Source organism: Pygocentrus nattereri, chromosome 23 (assembly GCF_015220715.1).
Source record: "Pygocentrus nattereri isolate fPygNat1 chromosome 23, fPygNat1.pri, whole genome shotgun sequence".
In the NCBI taxonomy this organism is placed as follows: domain Eukaryota; kingdom Metazoa; phylum Chordata; class Actinopteri; order Characiformes; family Serrasalmidae; genus Pygocentrus; species Pygocentrus nattereri.
Window position 1 is genome coordinate 29,556,205 of NC_051233.1, and position 24,899 is coordinate 29,581,103.

Sequence of the window (24,899 nt, forward strand, 5' to 3'; positions counted from 1 at the left end):
TGTTAGTCTGGGTCTTCACTCCAGAACGGTTCGCCCTGGGAGACCCTAACAGGGGCATATTGCTCTCGACGACTTAGCTCTGAACATCCCTAGACCACACAAGCCACCTTCCGCCACGACAAGGCCCTGATCCAGGAAGGGTATGAGGCAGCGCCCTTGATAAACATTTAAATAGAATATCATTTCCATCAATTTGACTCTTTAACGGACTGACTGCCTCTTTTAGAGGTTCCTGTGTGTTTGTGTTGGTTTTCACACAAATTTCTTTTAGATCAGGAATCGTGTAATAAACTTGTTCCCTCTTCATTCAAAGTCAGTGACGGTCCAGAGGCTGTAATGGTGATCTCATTCTTTTCATAATTATCTTTCAGAAAATAAAACATTTGAATGGAATTTGTTTCATTTTAATGCAGAACAAAGAACCCAGTTTTAGATGAAGTGCAGTCACATTATTGAGCTCTGACTCCATTCAGCTCAGATCTCACAGCCTCTACATCTGAACAGTAAAGATGAATATCAGACAGACGGATTGATCTTTTTCACCTTCAGCTCCAATTCGGAGATGAGCTGAAAATCCTGTACATTTCTGCCATAAACTGAACCAGATTTGAGCTTTTCTATGTTCCCACGTTTCTTCACGTTTGATGAATGAACTGCTTTTTCCATCACTGTAAATCACCTGCAGTAGCTGGAAAGCCTGTGATGGATAGAGACGCATTTATCTCAGGACTTATTCAGCAGGTGGAGCTTTTGATTCTCTTTATTTCTGTCAAAGTGGAAACACTTTATATGTTTTGATTGACGTTAAACTTGTAAGATGGTTTTAGTCCAAAATCAAGCAACTTCCAGGAAAACCTTCTGGATTGTTCCTGAACCTGAACCAGTTTGAGTCTTTATATCCAAGTGGAACAATCAGACACTTAGTTTTGATCATATTGTAACCCACGAAGTGTCTTTATTTACTTTATTCTTTTTGTTTTAATATGATTTATTTAATTTCTACAGGACTGTTAGTTTATTTTCAGGCACATATTCGGGCCAAAATTTCTCCTCCTGCTGTTTTGCTGCTCCTAAAGCTGAGCTGCTAGTTCATAATTATTATGCAGTTTGGCGTCAGGAGAGCAGAAGGTCTGATGGTGCTGCTCATAAAGACTCACGACCAGCACGAACATTATATTCACTGCTTTCTTCATCAAAACTACTCACTGTGTTTCAAACCATGTTATACTTCATACAGTACTGTGCAAAAGTTTTAGGCATCAAAGCAGATTTTTAATCAGTTGACCTCAGCAGTGAGTTTATCACAATATACATTAGAATAAAGTCATAATTCAAATAAACATAAAAACAATAAAAAGTACCAAGAATTTCTTGGGTCCATATTTTTCCTCGAAACCTTTACAGCCGCCACAGAGACTTGTTAATGTCATCAATTACATCATGAGCTCAATTTACTGAAGCACTGATTGGTCAAACCAGGAGCTGCTTTTTAACTACATATAATACTGGGCTTCCTCGAGGAGAGGCTTGAAAATGGTTAAACAAACACACTAACATCCAGAAAATCACTATTTATTATTTAAATATATATATATTATAAATATTATATATATATAATATAATAATATATTATATATATTATATATTATAAATATATATATATACTGTCCTTCTGCTCAAACGCTCCATCTTAACCCATTCATTATGGACTTGCCCTCCTCTCTCTCTCTCTCCCTGTCTCCCAAATATATATATATACAGGGAGAGAGAGAGAGAGGAGGGCAAGTCCATAATGAATGGGTTAAGATGGAGCGTTTGAGCAGAAGGACAGTTTATAGATGCTGAAACATTTTAATATAAAAGAATAAATTAATTTCCTGAAAACAGAACAGCAAAAAAACATTTAACAGCGCTGTTATATTTTTAAGAGCTTTAAACTCGAGTTATAGGAGATTAAAAGACGCCTCATGTGCATTCATGACGTCAGTGAGCACAAACCGCCAATGAGCTGCTCCGCTTGCCAACCAATCAGCGGTCAGTAGCAGTAATGTTAGCGCCCTGCTGCCCAAAACCTGTTTGCTGTAGAACAAAGGAAACAACCAGGTCTGTTTTCTCTGCTTTTTTAGTGAAATACATCCTTCTCCCTTCTAAAATAAATGGAAAGTTCTTGGTAAGTGATTAGAAACACTTTTAACTTTTTGTTTTTATCCATCGAGCGCCATGTACCCCCATATATTAACACGTATTTGATATAATGGGGGAACTAGGAAGAGGCCAGGCTCTGCATAAACCAGCTCTGAACTTTAGCTGCTCACATCTCCACAGTAAGGCCCAATCCCATTTCACCCATCACCCCTACCACTTAGCCCTTAGCCCTCTGTTTTGTGTGTTTCCGTCTAGGGGTCCTGTGTCCCAATTTTTGCTGGGATAGAAGGATAGGGTGGAGTGTTAGGGCTACATGACCCTCCAAAAGGCAAAGGTAATAAGTAAAATCTGAGTGAATGTGTGTAAGACCCAGTACCAAACTAGAAAAAAGCATTTGCAGAAGAAGAAACCAAACATGTTTTTGGGACTGAGGCTAGCATCAGTGCCGCTATGGCAAGTGAGTTAGCAGCCAGCCAGTGCTGCAGCATCCAGCCAACACTGGACCCCCCAAATACCAGGGGATATTATGCACTCTGGTTACGAGTGTCACATGTGGGTTGTTGCCTTGTTGAATTTCTTCTCCACTGATTCACGTTCAGGCCAACGAGATGAAATTCTCCTCTAATACGTCACTCCATTCAGTTTTCCTTCGGTGATGTGCAATGCCACAGTACTGTCTGCAGAGGAGGAGATCCATGTCATGATGCTCCCACCTGCATGCTTCACACATGTGGTTCCTTCTGCTTTCAGGTCAAATAACTGTCAGCTTCGATTTGACTTTCCTCTTTATTACCTCCTCGCACTTGTTCAGGGATGATTAGTTGTGGTTCCACATTCAACTCTTATCACGCATTACAGAACTCATGGAGTGATGAACCACATTTACTCACGTTTTACGTTCATCTGGCAGTCTGATGGACGAATTGGGGTTTGGAGGATGCCAACAGCGCGCTACCTAGCACAGGGCTCCAGAATAATGCTATCTTGTTCCATAAAAATGGCACACAGGATGATGCTTAAATCACTTCAAGAGTGATTAGCTTGTGTGCAAAAACTAAACCCTTAATGTCTTTTAGGACATAGTCATAAAATGAATGTGCCAGTCATCCATGCAGGATGTAAATGCATAATCCAAAAATGTTTTCAATCAGCTTTTAACTTGGATTTCTTTTCATTTCTACTGCCAGATCTCCATTAACTTTCTCTTTGGGAATTACTTTGCAATGTTGGCATTGACAACGGTTCTGGAATGATTTTAGAAAAACTTCAACTGAGCCCTGACCTACCAGAATGTGTAGTGCCAGCAATAAACTTTGGTAGAGGAGGGATGATGTTCTGGGGCTGTTTTTCAGGGTTCAGGCTTAGTTCCAATGAAGGCTATTGTTGATGCTACATCATACAAGAACATTATATTCTTCCAACTTTGTGGGAACAGTTTGGGGAGGACCCTCTTCCTGTGCCAGTATAACTGTGCCTCTGTAAACAAAACCAGCTCCATAAGGATGTGGTTTGCTGTGGAGGAGCTGCAGTGGTCTGAGCAAAATCCTGACCCCACTGAATTAATTGGAACATCAAGTGCAAGCCAGACCTTCTCATTCATCAACAGTTCCTGACCTTGCAAATACTTTTTTGACTGAATGGGCAAAAATTCCATTGGATGCAGTCCAACATCTTATGAAAAGCCTCCCCAGAGGATTGGAGTATGTTATAGCTGCAAAAGGTGGACATTGCAGCTACAAATTAATGCCCATGGATTTCAAATGGGTCCAATCTCCTTGAGAGGGGCTGGACTTTATTATTTTCTGGAGTTACCCATGGTGAGAGGCGGCGTGCAGGTGTGGGCTTTCTCATAGCCCCTTGAATCGGCGCCTGTATGTTGGGGTTTTCTCCGGTGGACGAGAGGGTAGCTTCCCTATGCCTTTGCTTTGGGGAATGGGTCCTGACTGTTGTCTGTGCTTATGCACCGAACAGCAGTTCAGAGTACCCAGCCTTCCTAGAGTCCTTGGGAAGGGTGCTTGAAAGTGCTCACCCTGGAGACTCTATTGTCCTACTGGGGGACCTCAATGCTCACGTGGGCAACGACAGTGAGACCTGGAGGGGTGTGATTGGGAGGAATGGCCTCTCTGATCTGAACCCGAGTGGTGTTCAGTTTTTGGACTTCTGGGCAAACCACAGTTTGTCCATAACGAACACCATGTTTGAACACAAGGATGTTCATAAGTGCACATGGCACCAGGACACCCTAGGCCACAGTTCAATGATTGGCTTTGTAGTCATGTCATCGGACTTGCGGCCATGTGCTTTGGACACTCGGGTAAAGAGAGGAGCTGAGCTGTCACACTGATCACACCTCCTCAGAATGGGTCATGTTCCGCTCCTCCATTGTTGAAGCGGCTGACTGTAGCTGTGTTCGCAATGTAGTTGGTGCCTGTCGGGGCGGTAATCCTTGAACCCGGTAGAGGACACCCTGGTGAGAGATGCCATCAAGCTGAAGAAGGAGTCCTACCGGGCATGGTTGGCCTGTAGGACACCAGAGGCAGCTGGCAGGTATCGAGAGGCCAAGTGATCTGTGGCTTCAGTCGTTGCCAAGGCAAAAACCCGGGTGTGGGAAGAGTTTGGTAGATGCCATTGGGCGGTGGAAGGAATACTTTGAGGACCTTCTCAATCCCACCGACACGTTCTCCAGTGAGGAGGCAGAGAGAGGACACGGGAATAGGCTTGTCCATTACTGAGGCCGAAGTCACTAAGGTAGTTAAAAAGCTCCTTGGCGGCAGGGCTCCAGGGGTGGATGAGATCCGCCCTGGATTCCTCAAGGCTCTGGATGTTGTGGGGCTGTCTTGGCTGACACACCTTTTCAACATTGCGTGGACATTGGGGACGGTGCCACTGGATTGGCAGACTGGGGTGGTGGTGCCTCTTTTTAAAAAAGAGGACCGGAGGGTGTGTTCCAACTACAGGGGAATCACACTCCTCAGCCTCCCTGGTAAGGTCTATGCAGGGGTACTGGAGAAGAGAGTCCGGCTTATAGTCGAACCTCAGATCCAGGAGGAGCAGTGCGGGTTCCGCCCTGGTCGTGGAACACTGGACCAACTCTTCACCCTCAGGATTCTGGAGGGTTCATGGGAGTTTGCCCAACCAGTCCACATGTGCTTTGTAGATTTGCAGAAGGCATTCGACTGTGTTCCCCGGGGTATTCTGTGGGAGGTGCTTTGGGAGTATAGGGTACAGGGTATTTGCTACGAGCCATTCAGGCCCTGTACAAACAAAGCAGGAGTTTGGTTCGCATGGCCGGCAGTAAGTCAGACTCGTTCCCAGTGAGAGTTGGACTCCGACAGGGCTGCCCTTTGTCACCGATTCTATTCATAATTTTTTTGGATAGAATTTCTAGGTGCAGTCAGGGGATGGGGGTGTGCGGTTTGGTGACCTCAAGGTCACATCGCTGCTGTTTGCAGATGATGTGGTCCTATTGGGGACATCAGGCCTTGAACTTCAGCTTTCGCTGGATCCGTTTGCAGCCAAGTGTGAAGCGGCCAGGATGAGGATCAGGACCTCCAAATCCGAGGCCATGGTTCTCAGGCAGGAAAGGGTGGAGAGCCCTCTCTGGGTCAGGGATGAGCTCTTGCCTCAAGGGGAGGAGTTTAAGTATCTTGGGTCTTGTTCACAAGTGATGGTACAAGGGAGCGGCAGATTGACAGGCAGATTGGTGCTGGGTCAGCAGTGATGCGGGCTCTTTACCGGTCTGTTGTGGTAAAGAAAGAGCTGAGCCATAAGGCAAGGCTCTCAATTTACTGGTCGATCTACGTTCCCACCCTCACCTATGGTCATGAGCTTTGGGTAATGACTGAAAGAACGAGATTGCGAATACAAGCGGCTGAAATGAGTTTCCTCCGCAGGGTGTCTGGACTCTCCCTTAGAGATAGGGTGAGAAGTTCTGTCATCCGGGAGGGACTCGGAGTAGAGCCGCTGCTTCTCCACGTCGAGAGGAGCCAGCTGAGGTGGTTCGGGCATCTTGTTAGGATGCCTCCTGGACGCCTCCCTTGGGAGGTGTCACAGGCAAGTCCACCCGGGAGGAGACCCCGGGGAATACCCAGCACACGCTGGCGTGACTATATCGCCCAGCTGGCCTGGGAACGCCTCGGAATCCCACCCAGGGAGCTAGTGGAAGTGGCTAGGGAAATGGAGGTCTGTGCCTCATTGCTTAGGATGCTGCCCCCGTGACCCGAACCCTGGAGAAGTGGAAGATGGATGGATGGATGGATGGATAGATAGATGGATGGATGGATGGATGGATGGATTTCAAATGGGATGTCCAGCCAGTTCATATAGTTGTGATTGTCAATTGTCCACATACTTTTGGCCATGTAGTCTCTGTGTGTGTGTGTGTGTGTGTATTCCACATCAGTTCTGTTTAAATACTTGTTGATGTTCAGGAAACATTCCTCTTTGTTCTTATTTATAGATGCACAGTGAACAGATATAATGCACTGGACTGCATATGTAATGTTTGATAACCCTGACCTAGTTTTTGCCATTGAGCTTCTAAAATTGTTTGGAATGTGGTTTTAGCTTCAAATCTTACAAATTGGAATTTATTTGATCCACTTACTGTCGCTCCTTCTTCCTCTGTTTCTTTCCCCTCCTCCTCTCTCTCCCCACCTCTCTGTGACACATTGACTAACAGAAAACCAGGAAGTCCCTCCTCCTCAATTCAGAGTAAACGAAACTGATCTCAAAGAGCTGCTCTCTCTCCGTCTAGACGTGCAGGACAATGGCCAGTATTTCAGTAGATCACGACCAGTTCAGCTGTCCAGTCTGTCTGGATCTGCTGAAGGATCCAGTGTCTCTTCCTTGTGGACACAGTTTCTGTAAGGTGTGTATTAATGGCTGCTGGGATCAGGAGGATCAGAGGGGGGTCTACAGCTGCCTCCAGTGCAGAGAGACTTTCACTCCAAGGCCTGTTCTACGCAGAAACAACATGCTGGCTGAAGTGGTGGAGAAACTGAAGAAGACAGAACTCCGAGCTGCTCCTCCTGCTCCCTGTTACGGTGGGCCTGGAGATGTGCAGTGTGATTTCTGCACTGGGAGAAAACTCAAAGCCATCAAGTCTGATGTGTCTGGTTTCCTTTTGTGAAACTCATCTTAAACCTCACTATGAAGTTCCTGGACTGAAAAAGCACAAGCTGGTCAAAGCCTCCTCACAGCTACAGGAGAAGATCTGCTCTCAGCATGATGAAGTGATCACAATCTACTGTCGTACTGACCGAAGCTGCATCTGCTATTTATGTACGATGGCAGAGCACAAAGGTCACGATACAGTCCCAGTTGCAACAGAGAGAACCGAGAAACAGGTGAGAACTAGAAATCATTTGGGTTCAGTTCAGGCTAATTGGGTTTGTAGTCTAGAATGAGCTTCATTAATCAGGTAAACAGTATAAACTGATCTTTCAGGTCTTGAATTCAAGCTGTGAGTTTTCAGAGAAACTGCGTGAGGTAGTTTTCAGCAAACGGTCAGACCAGTCAGTGATCATGTGACCAGCCAACAGCCGTCTTCCAGCCTTACAGTGATCACAGGATAGTGTGTTATATCTGTATAAACCTATTTCACATCTTTAACTTTGCAGGTCTTAATTTACACAAACTCATCAAATGTCTTTGTTCATAGAATCAGCTGAAGGAGATTCAGACTAAATTCCAGCAGAGAATCCAGGAGAAACAGAAGGAGCAGCAGGAGCTGAAACAGGCTGTGAAGACTCTTAAGGTGAGAACTGAGCAGAGATTTGGTGTTTCAGAGCTCAGTCAGTCTCTCCTCCAGTCAGACAGTGAGGAGTTCAGTCTTTGGGATTCTACACCACCGTAATGTAGACAATACGTCCTCCAGAGGCTCAGTTAGAGAAGAAATGATTTCCCAGTTTAAAAGAACGGTTTTAGTGTAAGATCAGATTTAAGTTCGTCCCTAATGTAGCTGACAAATAATGGGAGAAACCTTCTGCTCTGCCTGTTAGCATTTGTGCTAACTGGACGTCTAAACCGGCACATATTTGCCTCACATTGCTAAACAATCTCAAATAGACGAGTTTTACATGGTTTCAGACACAGTACGACAATCTGTTCTCTATAAAAACTCACTATAAAACGTGATGTGAGGTTATTTGTGGGAAGTGATAACATTTGAAGCAGCATGCAGGACAAATAATACGCTGTGCTTTTAAAGCTACATACAAAACGTCTCTCTGCCACCTAAAAAGCGCTGAAAGGATAAAGACGGAGTGAAAAGCCTGAACACAGAGCAGTGGTGTAGTTTAGTGAAATAGTGTGTGTTCTGTGAGACGTTGTTAGTAAAACTAGCCAAGCTAGCACACATCCAGCTTGTAGCAGCAACATGAATTAAACGCTGAATGTTAGCCAGCTGTGTAAAGACGTGTCACACATTAATGGAACATTTATAACGTAATTTTACTTCACATTTCATCCTAAATCTATTTCATGTGTCCCACGTTAAGTAGTTTTACTTAGTTTTCTATTAATATTCATTGTTTAGTGATGAACTACAAGGTTAGTTAAAACAGCTGTAAGTAGCCAATGTGCCCTCAAGGACCCACGAGAGACCCTGATACTTTGGGCTCACATTGAGTTCTCAAACCATGCGATTCATTCAATCCGGCTTGGTTAGGTAGCTGCACTTGCTAACTCAGCCAGATTGGTTTAGCTTTTAATTGGTTTCATTAATTAAAGTCTCCCACACTGTTTAATCCAGATCCTACAGCTCTTCTAGTGTCTTTAGTTTAGGAAATGGGTAAAAACTGTATCCCCCTCTAAACTCTTGGATATCAGGGATCTCGTTTAGCAGGAGCCACATATCACTGCAGCATATTGTTCATTTCTGAAACCTTATCAGACTGGGCTGAGTTATAGTTTCCTACCTTAGCTGGTCACTCAGCATGGTCATCCTGGCTGACCAGCATACAAGCGTCCAAAACAGAACGTATGCCAGTTCTGCTGCTGTCCAGGCCTGCTGGGCTGTGCTGTTTTATCCAGCAGCATTTTGACAGACGCTCTTATCCAACTGTAATAATCTTACAGAGATCTGGTGTGTTCTTGTCCTCACAGCGCTGTGCTCAGTCAGCAGTGGAGGACAGTGAGAGGATCTTTACTGAACTGATCCGCTCCATTGAGAAAAAGCGCTCTGAGGTAACAAAGCTGATCAGAGCTCAGGAGGAGGCTGAACTGAGTGGAGCTGAAGAACTCCTGGAGAAACTGGAGCAGGAGATCGCTGATCTACAGAGGAGACGCACTGAGCTGGAGCAGCTTTCACACACAGAGGATCACATCCATTTCCTCCAGGTAACAATCACTGATCTGCAGAGGAACCTGCTCCTCATCCAGCTTCTAAAGCTCCTCTCAGCTAAAGTTCATTAAGGCAGCAGTAAATCTACCTGTCTGTGATCACAAGTCTGTCTTTAGTCTAACTGGAACTCCTTCATTTCTCCTGTACTCCTTTATCTTCCTCCACTGCGTTTGTTCTCTCTGTAGAGTTTCCAGTCTCTCTGTGTCTCTTCTGGATCTGAGGACTCACCCAGCATCACTGTCCATCAGCACCTCTCATTTGATGGAGTGAGGAGATCTCTCTCTGAGCTGAAGGAGCGACTAGAGGAGCTCTGCAGAGAGGAGTTCAGTAAAATCCCTCCTCATGGTAAGAGGAGCTGTCCTGCTGTGGAGCATAAGGATGGAAATCTGTACTTGAACAGAGAGTAAAGAGGAAGTTTCCCAAACACAGTAGAAATGATCTAATCTGCTTTTATTCCTCTCATTAGATGGAGAGAAAGAAAAAAGGAAGAAGGAAAGAGGGAATGTAATAGTGACTGATCTGTGTTCATCAACTAAGAACTCTCATGTTTATGTATCTGTTATAAACATGAAATAATACTGTGATGAATATTAAGTGCTTTTTGTTTTGTCAGCATGTTTAAACATAAATGTGGCGTTTTTACAGAAACACAGTGACTCAACAACCTGTTCAGTTTTACAGTGACAGTCGACATTAGACACCCTTTAATATTCACTACTGAAATGGGAAAGATCTGAATAAACAGGAGAGAAATAGATTTTATCCTGGAATAATTGTTTGGGAATAAAATCCAGTTTATTTTTTGTGTTCTACTAAAAGACGACACACAAAATGACACTTTCCAGTTTTAACATGATCATTTGTTTATTTTCATCTGCATGACGTCTCACTCAGTCCCTCTATTCTATTCTATTCTATTCTATTCTATTCTATTCTATTCTATTCTATTCTATTGACTGTGTTGGTCTGTTGTGTCTCCACAGCTGCAGTAGTTCAGATTTTATCCTCAGAACCAAAAACCAGAGAAGATTTTCTGCAGTGTAAGAATAACAAACACACCCACGCACACCCTCACACATACACACGCGCACACACACACACACACTCACCCACACACTCACCCACACACACACAGATATAGTTGGTATGTCTGTCCTTTTTAAATGTGATTGATCTGTTGTTTTTGGTGAACTTTATTCATGAGTCTAATTATTTCTCATTACTCGTTATTATTATTACTTAATTATGAGTCTAAATTATTTACATGGAAATGTTTAAAGATGAAAAACACTGACACAGAATTTTTATCAAATAAATCATTTAAATAAAATCTAATTTTCTCTTTTTAGATTTCTGTCAGCTGACTCTGGATCCTAACACAGCAAATCCTCACCTCATTCTGTCTGAGAAGAACAGAGTGGTGACGTGCAGGAAAAAAGTCCAGTCATACTCTGACCATCCAGAGAGATTTGACTGCTACTCTCAGGTGTTGTGTAAGGAGAGCGTGAGTGGACGCTGTTACTGGGAGGTTGAGAGGAGCAGTGGAGGGTTTGTGTACATATCAGTCTCATATAAAGGGATCAGCAGGAAAGGACAGGGTAATGATTGTGGGTTTGGACACAACAGTCAGTCCTGGAGTCTGCTGGTTTCTTCCTCTCTCACTTTCTGGCACAACATTCAGACTAAGATCTCAGGAGCATCATCCTCCAGAATAGGAGTGTATGTGGATCACAGTGCAGGAACTCTGTCCTTCTACAGCGTCTCTGACACAATGACCCTCCTACACACAGTCCACACCACGTTCACTCAGCCGCTCTACGCCGGGTTCTGCGTTTATGGTGTTGTATCATCTGTGAGATTATGTGATAAATAATGATTTATCTGAATTATTGATGCCTTATAGATTTAGAACATTTCTCAGACTGTTTTATTAATAAATCATGTTTTTTAGTAACACATTGATAGACAGAATGTTTTGTTTATATCCGTGTTCAGATCAAATGAAATTAGTTGGCAGGTGTTTCCTGCCTTCCGCTTCCATTGACCGCTGGGAGAGGCTCCAGCTCCTCCCATGACCCAGAGGGATGAGTGGCTTAGCAAATGTGTGTGTGTGTGTGTGTGTGGATTAAGTGACCGCACACTGTAAAAACACCATGGTCTGAATGATGATCAGGTCAAAGATAAAAAAAGCAGATCAAAAACTGAAATTCCTTCCAGAATATTTTCATGTGTTATAATTAATGACAGTAACTGAAATAAATAATAAGGGTGAAAATGGTCGACCTTGTCTGACTCCTCAATTTATGACAATCAGTGAAAAGTTCTACAATTAACAATCACACAAGTATTGATTCCCACACAAAACCTGCCAATAATGTAAATAAACCAGCCTATAACTAAAAATAAACATAAAATATAATAATAATAATAATAATAATAATAATAAATATTGGAGAGACTTTTGCTCAACAGGGTCAACAACTCCAGAGAAGTCCAAAAAGGAGTAAAACGTTTAGAGAAACGCTGAATTTGTATGATCTAATGAACCTCAGCTCAGTCTTCCATTGTCACTAATGGGCTTTTTGTGGAACCATACTGTCTCAGAAAGCATATCTAGAACCTACAACCTCTGTGTGACATCATGTCCAGGTCAGGGAGTGCAGTCCTGCGGCTCTGCAGACAGACCTTCCCTGGAAAAGTCTCATATATGCTGGTTAGTGGCTTGACAGCTCCCTCTAATGGTGGAGATGTTTACAGCGCTCTGAAGCTGATCGGGATCAGGAGCTGATCAGCGTCTGAAAACCTACAGTCAGTTTAGCTTGAATGCTTTTGGGTTTCATATCATATAACATCTTATTCAGTACCAAACAACAGCCGGACGCTTTTCATCATTATATTAATGAATTATTAAACAGTTATTGGTTGATATTTCTAGGACTATTCAATGCTAATAATTTACCCTCAGCCGAACAGATTCGCTGTAAAAACTCACTTGTGTATAAAAACTCGTCTGAATTTACTGTTGAAGTGACTTTTAAAATAAATCCAGAGTTATGTGTGAAAATCTTAATTACGGCTCTAGAAAGAATGAAAATAAGATGTTATTAATGGTCTGAACCTGTTAGCACACATGCTAATTCAGTAGCCTGTAGTTAGCTGAGCTAATCTGGCAGCGTAACGGTAATAAACTGTTTTAATGCCTCATTAAGCACTGAAGTAAAGCCCCCCGGCCCTCTACAGCAGGATTTAGTCCAGGAGGCCCGGATTCCGGCACAGTTTGGTGATTTTCCTGCTCCAGCTCACCTGATCCACCTCCTCAGTTAGTTAGCAGGTTTGATTGCAGTGCTACAGCAGATCAATCACCAAACAGCGCTGGGCGTCAGTGTAAGGAACCCACCAAGAGAACCAGGTTATATTATGTAATCCACATTTGATGCCAGTGTGCCAGTAGCAACCAATTCAACCAGAGAGTTCGGCTTTATCCCACCCAGCGAGTTGTTGCCAATTGGACGTGCTAAATTGCCCCTGGGTGCGAGTGTCTGTCTGCCCTGCGATGGACTGGCAACCTGTCCAGGTTGTATCCTGCCTTCCGCCTGATGACTGCTGGGATAGACTCCAGCACCGGCCCCCACCCTGACCCTGAGGGAGAAGCGGCTTTGAAAATGGATGGATGTTTGTTATTTAATTACATTTCTTTTTTTTTTTGTTGACTGAGTTATTTAAGTTATTAGGGTGAAGGGTTTCTCTAAACCATAGCAAACTAAACCATAGCAAACTAAATTAGAGAAATAATTCAGGTTAAGCTTCATACCAAAGTAACCAGAAATCCTAAACGTTAATAATCCAACTAATCTGCAGTTTTGGGTCTCAGGGTAACCAGCTGTGCTTCTGGAGGTGAGGTTGTTGCTGCTGTAGTTCATTAGTGGGCTAAAAAGGGGTTACATGTGCACATATATTTGTTTGCTAGCTTTGCCCAACAATGCCACAGATGATCACATGATTTTCCCTTTTTGCAGTGACTTCATGAACTTTTAAGGCATAATGGAATGCACATGGGACCTCTTTGCAGCCAAGTGTGAAGTGGCTGGGATGAAAATCAGCACCTCTAAATCCGAGACCATGGTCCTCAGTCGGAAAAGGGTGGAATGCTCTGTTCAGGTCGTCAGGGAATTCTTGCCCCAAGTGGAGGAGTTTAAATATCTATATCGGCGTCTGCAGTGATGCGGACCCTCTACCGGTCCATCGTGGTGAAGAGAGCTGAGCCAGAAGGTGAAGCTGTCAATTTACCAGTCAGTCTGCGTTCCGACTCTCACCTCTGGTCACCAGCTTTGAGTAGTGACCAAAAAAACGAGATCGCGGATACAAGCGGCCGAAATGAGCTCCTCCACAGGGTCGCCGGGCTCCCCCTTAGGGGTAGGGTGAGCGGCTCAGAGTGGAGCCGCTGCTCCTCCACGTTGAGAGAAGCCAGTTGAGGTGATTTGGCCATCTGGTAAGGATGGCTTCTGGATGACTCCCTAGGGAGGTGTTCCAGAAATATCCGATAGGGAAGAGATCCCGGGGAAGACCCAGGACACGTTGGAGGGATTATATCTCTCGACTGTTTTTAATTACAGAAGTTTAATTTGAACCACTTTTCTGGTAAAACCTTGGAAACCTGGATTTTCACTGAAGAATCTTCATTTGTTCTGAACTAGAAGCCGTTTGTGCTCTTGCGCCTGAGTGGTGCAAAAGGACAGTAAGGTTGCATCATATAACTGCACGTAAGCTCGATTTCAGTATAACAGACCAGTCTGTTGATGTTCTTATGGGGTGGGAGGGATTTTTATTAGAGGTTGAGAAACTGGATCTTCAGTCTGACAGGTTTTCAGGCCTAAACAGTTGAGACATGTTTGAAGGCGTGTGTGTTTGTTTTGTTCTCTTACAGTTTCTGCGATCGGCCCTCCTGCAATGCAGATTCTACTGAGACACATCCTGTGCTGGGTCCTGGTGAATTCTCTCACAGGTCTGTCTCTCTCCTCCAGCCTGTGCTGCCTTATTGTTCTAACACATAAAAATGTTCTGCTCTGCTTTCAACAGGAGAACTTTTCAGACTCTTCTTCCTGCCAGAAGCTCCTACCAGCACAAGTTCTTCTTCAATGAGATCATCGAGTCACAAGCACTGATTCTCTATTAATGTTCAAGCTCTGGAAAGAGATTCAGATCAGGGGTGGGAATCTCCAGTCCAGGAAGGCCAGATTCCTGCACAGCTCAGTGATTTTTCTGCTTAAGTCTTTAGTTATTTCCTAGGCTTGGTCAGTGGGCTAGAGTAGAGAAATCAGCAAGCTACGCTGGACTCTTACCCTCAGTTCCTCACATCTGGTGTTGATGGTAAACCTGGATCAACCTGGATAGAACTGTATATAGAAGTACTGTTAGAAAGTCCTACTCAGTTGAAATATGGAGATAAAGATGTATGTGCATGAAAAGCAAATACTATTTACATATAAAGCACAATTAAAGTACATAAAAAAAAAAGTACATGACTTAACATACACAACACTGTCCACAGGCAACTGAGAACATTATAATGTTGTTTATTTTGTTCTGTTTTGCATTTGTTTGATCAGAAAATCACTAATATTGGAACAAATATAAGTCCTAATAAAATAAGTAGTGATGTATTTATATGTCACTTAATATTTCACTTAATAATTTCAATACAGCTCCTTGAGAAAACCCAGTATTAGTGAGTCTCATTCTGTACCTGGTTTGGTTTAATAACATTAAATTAAATTGAATAATATTAAATAAAGTCCATCCATAATGGACATTCCATGCATTCCACTTTTCTGCATCACGGTATGAATCTTTATCAAGAGAAACACATATAGAGACCACAGAAATCCACAGCAGATTCAGACAGACCCTCAGGGAGATGTAAGATTTAATCATCGGACAAAATCTATTATTATTTAGTGGTTTGACAGCTCCCTCTAGTGGTGGAAGTCACAGGATCATCCAAAGCATATACCTGACATCATAGCCTTGGTCATTATTTGCTATGGGACCTTCACATTATGTGAAATGTTTTAAGGTTTTTATTTTTTTTTGTTTATTTCTTTTCATTTCTGATATTTAAAATAAAAAAAATTAAAAATTCTAATTCTTTTCTGGCATTTTGCCACAGAAGAGCAAAGAGCTGCTGTTTCCCATTTATATTTATTTAGATTTATAAGTGTTCACTTTGATGAAGCAATTTTTTATTATTTCCAGTTTGCAAATGTATGTTAAATGAGTTAAGTTATATTTTAATCATCACTTTAACACCATTATTGCATAGTTACATAATGCATAAATATGCTGTTCTGAACTTTAAATAAAGCTACTCAAAGCATCTTAATCTCTGTGTAAATGCCAGTACTAGTGTACCAAATGGCAAATATAAATGGAATGATGGAATTTGTATTTTCATTTTGGGTCCAAGCTTGCGTGGAAAATTTAAATTTAAAGAAAAAAAATTCCGTTCAAATGTAGAAAATCAAACTTGGGATTCCATTACCATTTTCCATAATACGTTTTCATCTTAATTTTGATTTTAATTCATGTAATGGATATACATCCATACCATGACCCAGAAGGATAAGCGCTTTAGAAAATGTAAGCTATCAGTCCCAGCCACTTTCACTGCTGCTGTGACAATACCTGTGGTGCTCTGTGCACTTATGGCCAGATGCTACAACATACAACCCCGTTTCCAAAAATGTTGGCATGCTGTGCAGAATGGACGTCCCAGCAACGTGTCACTCTGGACGTGTCGTATAAGGACAGCCACGTTCCAGCAACGTGTCACTCTGGACGTGTCGTATAAGGACAGCCACGTTCCAGCAACGTGTCACTCGGGACGTGTCGTATAAGTGAAGCTACTTGTGAACGTTGTGATTGGCTATTTCCTCTGTATAAATTCCATGTCCCGCATACTTCACCTCTGAGTTCATCAGTTCTCTGCGTCTCATTACTCCGGCACGCAACCAACACCTGACACAGTGAGCATAACAGTGCCTGAGGATCACGATGGGTACAGTCCATGGAGAAGGTATGCTGATTGTTTTCTGAGGGAAGCGTTTATGTGGCTGAGGGCACAACAGCCGGTGTTTAACCTCATGAAATGTGTGTACGACGTTGCCATCGCTGTGTACAAATTGGGACGAGCCTGGAATTAAAATGTATTACTCTGTACAATTTTCCCTCAAATGTCACTGGATCCCCAGATTTATGTTGGGTTGTTTATTTTAATGCAAATAATGATTCATTCACACTGCAAGCAAACTAAGACTCCTGTACACTCATATGACACTGCATGTAAATGTAGTTTATCAAACTTCAACTCTATTTCTGAAAACACCAGCCGCTAAAACTGTTGCCTAAAACTGCCAAAGCTACTTAACTACCACAACTGAAACTGCTAGTAGGTTTCAGGTACTTTGGGAAGATTACCAGTTCAATGTCAAACAGTTTAACAAGCAAGAACTGAACTCCTTAAAGGCCTCATAATTCAGAAGATCCAGTGATATTTAGAGGAGAAATGTACATGCAAGAAGACATGACATCAGAGCCCCCAACAGCTGTGATTTTCATCACCAAAACCGTATTTATTTTCCTCTTAGAGAAGCGAAGATGTCCTTATAACACTGACTGCAAAATGATAACATGGCTTCTGAGTCATGATGTTGTTCAGCCTCACCAAACACACACTGCTGTCACTAAGCACCTCCTACATTCAGCACCCCTCATTTCCATTTTATTTGAGTGTTGCCTTTGCTGTACATGCTGACCCTAAAAAGAATTTCCATAAAGAAATACAGCATCAGACCCAACCCTGACAAGAGATCCTGCAGATAATCCCATCCCACTTTTATCCTGTTCTTTAGTGGTCAGGACCCCCATGGACCCTCACAGGGCAGGTACTATTTGGGTGGTGGATCATTCTCAGCACTGCAGTAAGACTGACGTGGTGGTGGTGTGTTAGTGTGTTTTGCGCTGGTCTGAGGGGATCAGACACAGCAGTGCTGATAGTTGTATTTACGCACAGAATCTCTTGCAGAGACACCCAATAAATATCTTGTCTTGTTTGTACTTGTCCAAAGCTAGAGCACGGGCACAAGGCAACTAGTGTATATACTTGTCCAAGGCTACCCCATCGGCACAAGACAACTGGTCCATGTACTTATCCAGCGCTACACCAATGGCACTAAAAAGCTGGCCCATGTATTGTCCACTGATACACCATCGGCTCAAGACAACTTGCGTATGTACACCAGGGGCATAAGAAAACTGGTGTATGTATTTGTCCAATGCTCCACCACCATGGGCACAAGACAACCAGTGTAGTTAGCTGTCACACACTACTCCACAGCCACAAGACAACCATTGTGTTTACCTGCCAATCACTTTGTCATGGTCAGCAGGGTCAGTTGTCCAACACCACTTGTTAATATGGGTCAGAGAACTTTCATTAACACATCTTTGGTAATAAGCTGCTACAGTACACGTTCAGTTTTTATTATGACAGAATAATATCTTTGTTCCTCATGTGTTACCATAACACTAACCATAACTCATCAGCACAGCTCAGAAAAACAGCCTTTAATGTCCTTCAAACGTCCACGTTTCTCTCTTAGCACTGCTACATTCAGCTAGCTCATAGCACATATTCAGGTACAGTGAAACTGAAATAAAGAATAATCAGCTGATATTGGCTTTTACGTTGTTTTTCTCCATCTGTGTGAATCTTTTAAAAAGTAAACAATTCTAAAGACTTTTTCTGCTTTCACTCCATTGTTTGACGGACAGCTGGATCATTACTAAACTTTACCTGACAGTGTGGTCTTGTGCTCATACAGTAACCCTGAAGGGAATATTTGCATAATAACCGGTTGTACAGGATCTCGGGTAAGTCCCTAACAGACCAACAACCGGCACAACATTTGGGCACAACATGTCTAAATGGCTTCAGTCGTGACTCTCAGTAAGAGAAAAACTAGAGATTTATGGATGGGGGTACTAAAACTTTATGAGGAGGGTCTGAGTGCATGCTTGAGGACACACTCATGATCTGTGTCATCAGTTTAAACCACTGTAATTTGACTCAAATGCTGTGTCCACAGTGAGGACCCTTCTTCTAAGACATGTTTAGATGCTACATTGGTGCTGAATGATGATCTATAATTAATGAAAAGTAAATTGATCTGTTATCAAAAAGCATTCAGAGTTATCTTGATATTAAAATGGTAAGATAGAGACGTACATACACAGAGAAAAAACATTCAAAATCACAATTAAAATGAACAAAAAACAGAAAACAAACAATAATCAAAAGCAAATCCAGTAATTTATTAACTGATGAAAAAACAAACAGGCAAATCTTCATAACTCATATTTGACCAACAACAAGAAGATCCACTTGATTTTTATTCACCAAACACTTGGCTCAAAAAAATCACCACGTTCCCGAAATGGTCTGTTTTCTCAACTTGTGTACTTTGTAATATTTTCCGAGCACAGAACTGCAGGAACTGACTGGGAAGTTTACAGATGTTTTTCTTTATTATCATTATGAAGGTATTTTAAATTTAATTTCATTTTATTTCATATTTATGTATTTCTCATGTTTTGGGAATACTAAAAGGGATTCTAACTTTTCCAGGAAGAAAAGTAAGCTTCTAGAACAATCTTGTCAGGAAAGAATCCTGATACTCACTCCAGTGAAAAAACACAAGGACTGCCTCCAGCATATCAGCCCATCTTATGTAAAGAATCCTGATTGGCTGTTACTCTCTATAAATTCCCGTCCCGCCTGCCTCACGTCTCATTTCATCGGCTCTCTGCGTCTCACTAAAATGTCACGGACTGAAACACTGATCACAGTGAATATACCAATGCCTGAGGATGAAGCTGGGTACAACGCATGGACAAGGTATCCTGCCTCAATGCTGCAGAGGCTGAGGGAAGCCTATAATTGGCTGAAGACACTACAGCCGGCCTTGAACCGTGCTATGCGTACTTGGAAGCTCATCACTGCTGTGTACTATTTTGGAAAAGCATTTGGAATGTTGTAGAGGTGAAGTCCACTGACAGGAAGCGGTGTGGTGGTGGTGATGTGTTGTGGTGTAAATGCATTGGTCAATACAGCTGTTACTTTACACCAGTTTCCTTAATGTTTTGTTTCATGTGGTTTCTGTGTATATGACCTCTTCATCCCAGCCATTCAGAGGCTTCTCATGATGGCTGCTTCATCTACATTATACAGCAGCTAGTGGGCTGCCTGGATGCACTGCTTAAGGGGTCATACTCGTCTTCATACCCCACTGTCATCTATCGTGTGACACTCACTGCTGAAAGTATTGTAGTGTTGTGGAGACGACATTCATCGGCTTTCCCTGAACGATATGAAGAAATTGGTGAGAAAACAATTGTGAACATCCCACTGAGGCTTCGCTTGCCGAGTCCCGCACATGTCAGACGGACGAATGCTGTGGCACAGTCTGTGACAAAACCTGTGATTGGTCGGCAAAAAAGAGGCATACAAATAAACGACGCTGGACGAATTTGAAGAGCTTCATTGTGCAAGGCAATTGCTGAGCACTTCGGCAGAGAAAACAGTACTTCACTGTTAACCAAGCACTTTTTAAATAAACAACAAATATTCTTCTTAAATGTAAGATGTTGAGTCTGTTATTGGGTGATTTCTCTCAGAAAGGAAGTACTTTGGATATTTTGACTGCTGTTAAACTTTTATGTTTTAATTACAGATGTTTAATTTCAAGCACTTTCCAGGTAAAATGCCTGTTCTGGATTTTCACTGAAGAATCTTCATCGTTTCTGGACTAGAAGCATTTTGTGCTTTTGCTGCCAAGTGGAGAAAAAGGACAGTAAGGTTGCATCACAACACTGGAGCCACTGGATGGTTGAAGGCGTGTGTGTTTGTTTTGTTCTCTTACAGTTTCTGCGATCGGCCCTCCAGCAATGCAGATTCTACTGAGACACATCCTGTGCTGGGTCCTGGCGAATTCTCTCACAGGTCTGTTTCTCTCCTCCAGCCTATGCTGCCTTATTGTTCTAACACATAAAAATGTTCTGCTCTGCTTTCAACAGGAGAACTTTTCAGACTCTTCTTCCTGCCAGAAGCTCCTACCAGCACAAGTTCTTCTTCAATGAGATCATCGAGTCACAAGCACTGATTCTCTATTAATGTTCAAGCTCTGGTTTCTACCAGCACAAGTCTGATTACCTGCAGCAGATCATCAACATCTCAGACATCATAGAGCACAAGCACCTCTGTTTATGTTCAAGCACTGACTCACCCCCATCCCCTCTAACCCAGTTCCCTCCAACACGCATGGGGTCTTTTTGAATACAGCTGCTGTGACACCATGTGGTGAATTAAAATGTATTACTCTGTACAATTTTCCCTCAAATGTCACTGGATCCTCAGATTTATGTTGGGTTGTTTATTTTAATGCAAATAATGATTCATTCACACTGCAAGTAAACTAAGACTCCTGTACACTCATATGACACTGCATGTAAATGTATTTTATCAAACTTCAACTCTATTTCTGAAAACACCAGCCGCTAAAACTGTTGCCTAAAACTGCCAAAGCTACTTAACTACCACAACTGAAACTGCTTGTAGGTTTCAGGTATTTTGGGAAGATTACCAGTTCAATGTCAAACACTTTAATGAGCATCAAGCAAGAATTGAACTCCTTAAAGGCCTCATAATTCAGAAGATCCAGTGATATTTAGAGGAGAAATGTACGTGCAAGAAGACATGACATCAGAGCCCCCAACAGCTGTGATTTTCAACACCAAAACCGTATTTATTTTTCTCTTAGAGAAGTAAAGATGTCCTTATAACACTGACTGCAAAATGATAACATGGCTTCTGAGTCGTGTTGTTCAACCTCACCAAACACACACTGCTGTAACTAAGCACCTCCTACATTCAGCACCCCTCATTTCCATTTTATTTGAGTGTTGCCTTTGCTGTACATGCTGACCCTAAAAAGAATTTCCAAAGAAATACAGCATCAGACCCAACCCTGGCAAACAGATCCTGCAGATAACCCCATCCCACTTTTATCCTGTTCTTTAGTGGACAGGGCTCCCATGGACCCTCACAGGGCAGGTACTATTTGGGTGATGGATCATTATCAGCACTGCAGTAAGAATGACGTGGTGGTGGTGTGTTAGTGTGTTTTGCGCTGGTCTGAGGGGATCAGACAAAGCAGTGCTGATAGTTGTATTTACGCACAGAATCTCTTGCAGAGACACCCAATAAATATCTTGTCTTGTTTGTACTTGTCCAAAGCTAGAGCACAGGCACAAGACAACTAGTGTATATACTTGTCCAAGGCTACCCCATCAGCACAAGACAAGTGGCCCAAGAACTTGTCCAACGTTAGACCAAGGGCACAAGAGAACTGCCGCATGTATTGTCCAACGCTACGCCATCGGAAAAAAGACAACTGGCCCATGTACTTATCCAGCGCTACACCAACGGCACTAAAAACTGGCCCATGTATTGTCCAATGGTACAACATCGGCACAAGACAACTGCCTTATGTACTCCATGGGCACAAGACAACCATTGTGTGTACCTGTCAATCACTTTGTCATGGTCAGCAGGGTCAGTTATCCAACACCACTTGTTAATATGGGTCAGAGAACTTTCATTAACACATCTTTGGTAATAAGCTGCTACAGTACACGTTCAGTTTTTATTATGACAGAATAATATCTTTGTTCCTCATGTGTTACCATAACACTAACCATAACTCATCAGCACAGCTCAGAAAAACAGCCTTTAATGTCCTTCAAACGTCCACGTTTCTCTCTTAGCACTGCTACATTCAGCTAGCTCATAGCACATATTCAGGTACAGTGAAACTGAAAAAAGGATAATCAGCTGATATTGGCTTTTACGTTGTTTTTCTCCATCTGTGTGAGTCTTTTAAAAAGTAAACAATTCTAAAGACTTTTTCTGCTTTCACTCCATTGTTTGACGGACAGCTGGATCATTACTAAACTTTACCTGACAGTGTGGTCTTGTGCTCATACAGTAACCCTGAAGGGAATATTTGCATAATAACCGGTTGTACAGGATCTCGGGTAAGTCCCTAACAGACCAACAACCGGCACAACATTTGGGCACAACATGTCTAAATGGCTTCAGTCGTGACTCTCAGTAAGAGAAAAACTAGAGATTTATGGATGGGGGTACTAAAACTTTATGAGGAGGGTCTGAGTGCATGCTTGAGGACACACTCATGATCTGTGTCATCAGTTTAAACCACTGTAATTTGACTCAAATGCTGTGTCCACAGTGAGGACCCTTCTTCTAAGACATGTTTAGATGCTACATTGGTGCTGAATGATGATCTATAATTAATGAAAAGTAAATTGATCTGTTATCAAAAAGCATTCAGAGTTATCTTGATATTAAAATGGTAAGATAGAGACGTACATACACAGAGAAAAAACATTCAAAATCACAATTAAAATGAACAAAAAACAGAAAACAAACAATAATCAAAAGCAAATCCAGTAATTTATTAACTGATGAAAAAACAAACAGGCAAATCTTCATAACTCATATTTGACCAACAACAAGAAGATCCAGTTGATTTTTATTCGCCAAACACTTGGCTCAAAAAAATCACCACGTTCCCGAAATGGTCTGTTTTCTCAACTTGTGTACTTTGTAATATTTTCCGAGCACAGAACTGCAGGAACTGACTGGGAAGTTTACAGATGTTTTTCTTTATTATCATTATGAAGGTATTTTAAATTTAATTTCATTTTATTTCATATTTATGTATTTCTCATGTTTTGGGAATACTAAAAGGGATTCTAACTTTTCCAGGAAGAAAAGTAAGCTTCTAGAACAATCTTGTCAGGAAAGAATCCTGATACTCACTCCAGTGAAAAAACACAAGGACTGCCTCCAGCATATCAGCCCATCTTATGTAAAGAATCCTGATTGGCTGTTACTCTCTATAAATTCCCGTCCCGCCTGCCTCACGTCTCATTTCATCGGCTCTCTGCGTCTCACTACAATGTCACGGACTGAAACACTGATCACAGTGAATATACCAATGCCTGAGGATGAAGCTGGGTACAACGCATGGACAAGGTATCCTGCCTCAATGCTGCAGAGGCTGAGGGAAGCCTATAATTGGCTGAAGACACTACAGCCGGCCTTGAACCGTGCTATGCGTACTTGGAAGCTCATCACTGCTGTGTACTATTTTGGAAAAGCATTTGGAATGTTGTAGAGGTGAAGTCCACTGACAGGAAGCGGTGTGGTGGTGGTGATGTGTTGTGGTGTAAATGCATTGGTCAATACAGCTGTTACTTTACACCAGTTTCCTTAATGTTTTGTTTCATGTGGTTTCTGTGTATATGACCTCTTCATCCCAGCCATTCAGAGGCTTCTCATGATGGCTGCTTCATCTACATTATACAGCAGCTAGTGGGCTGCCTGGATGCACTGCTTAAGGGGTCATACTCGTCTTCATACCCCACTGTCATCTATCGTGCGACACTCACTGCTGAAAGTATTGTAGTGTTGTGGAGACGACATTCATCGGCTTTCCCTGAACGATATGAAGAAATTGGTGAGAAAACAATTGTGAACATCCCACTGAGGCTTCGCTTGCCGAGTCCCGCACATGTCAGACGGACGAATGCTGTGGCACAGTCTGTGACAAAACCTGTGATTGGTCGGCAAAAAAGAGGCATACAAATAAACGACGCTGGACGAATTTGAAGAGCTTCATTGTGCAAGGCAATTGCTGAGCGCTTCGGCAGAGAAAACAGTACTTCACTGTTAACCAAGCACTTTTTAAATAAACAACAAATATTCTTCCTAAATGTAAGATGTTGAGTCTGTTATTGGGTGATTTCTCTCAGAAAGGAAGTACTTTGGATATTTTGACTGCTGTTAAACTTTTATGTTTTAATTACAGATGTTTAATTTCAAGCACTTTCCAGGTAAAATATCTGTTCTGGATTTTCACTGAAGAATCTTCATCGTTTCTGGACTAGAAGCATTTTGTGCTTTTGCTGCCAAGTGGAGCAAAAGGACAGTAAGGTTGCATCACAACACTGGAGCCACTGGATGGTTGAAGGCGTGTGTGTTTGTTTTGTTCTCTTACAGTTTCTGCGATCGGCCCTCCAGCAATGCAGATTCTACTGAGACACATCCTGTGCTGGGTCCTGGCGAATTCTCTCACAGGTCTGTTTCTCTCCTCCAGCCTATGCTGCCTTATTGTTCTAACACATAAAAATGTTCTGCTCTGCTTTCAACAGGAGAACTTTTCAGACTCTTCTTCCTGCCAGAAGCTCCTACCAGCACAAGTTCTTCTTC

The 24,899-nt window shown here is 42.4% G+C and overlaps 1 long non-coding RNA gene and 1 pseudogene across 1 annotated transcript; both read left to right on the forward strand.

Annotated features, from left to right (window-relative positions):
• The first annotated feature begins 6,380 nt into the window (after window positions 1-6,380).
• LOC108444030 lies at window positions 6,381-11,770 on the forward strand (annotated as a pseudogene).
• A 2,229-nt stretch (window positions 11,771-13,999) lies between these two features.
• LOC108444034 lies at window positions 14,000-15,869 on the forward strand. Its single transcript, XR_001859208.2, has 2 exons — window positions 14,000-14,492; window positions 14,567-15,869. It is a non-coding gene; the product is annotated as an uncharacterized LOC108444034 (long non-coding RNA).
• Window positions 15,870-24,899: the final 9,030 nt, after the last annotated feature.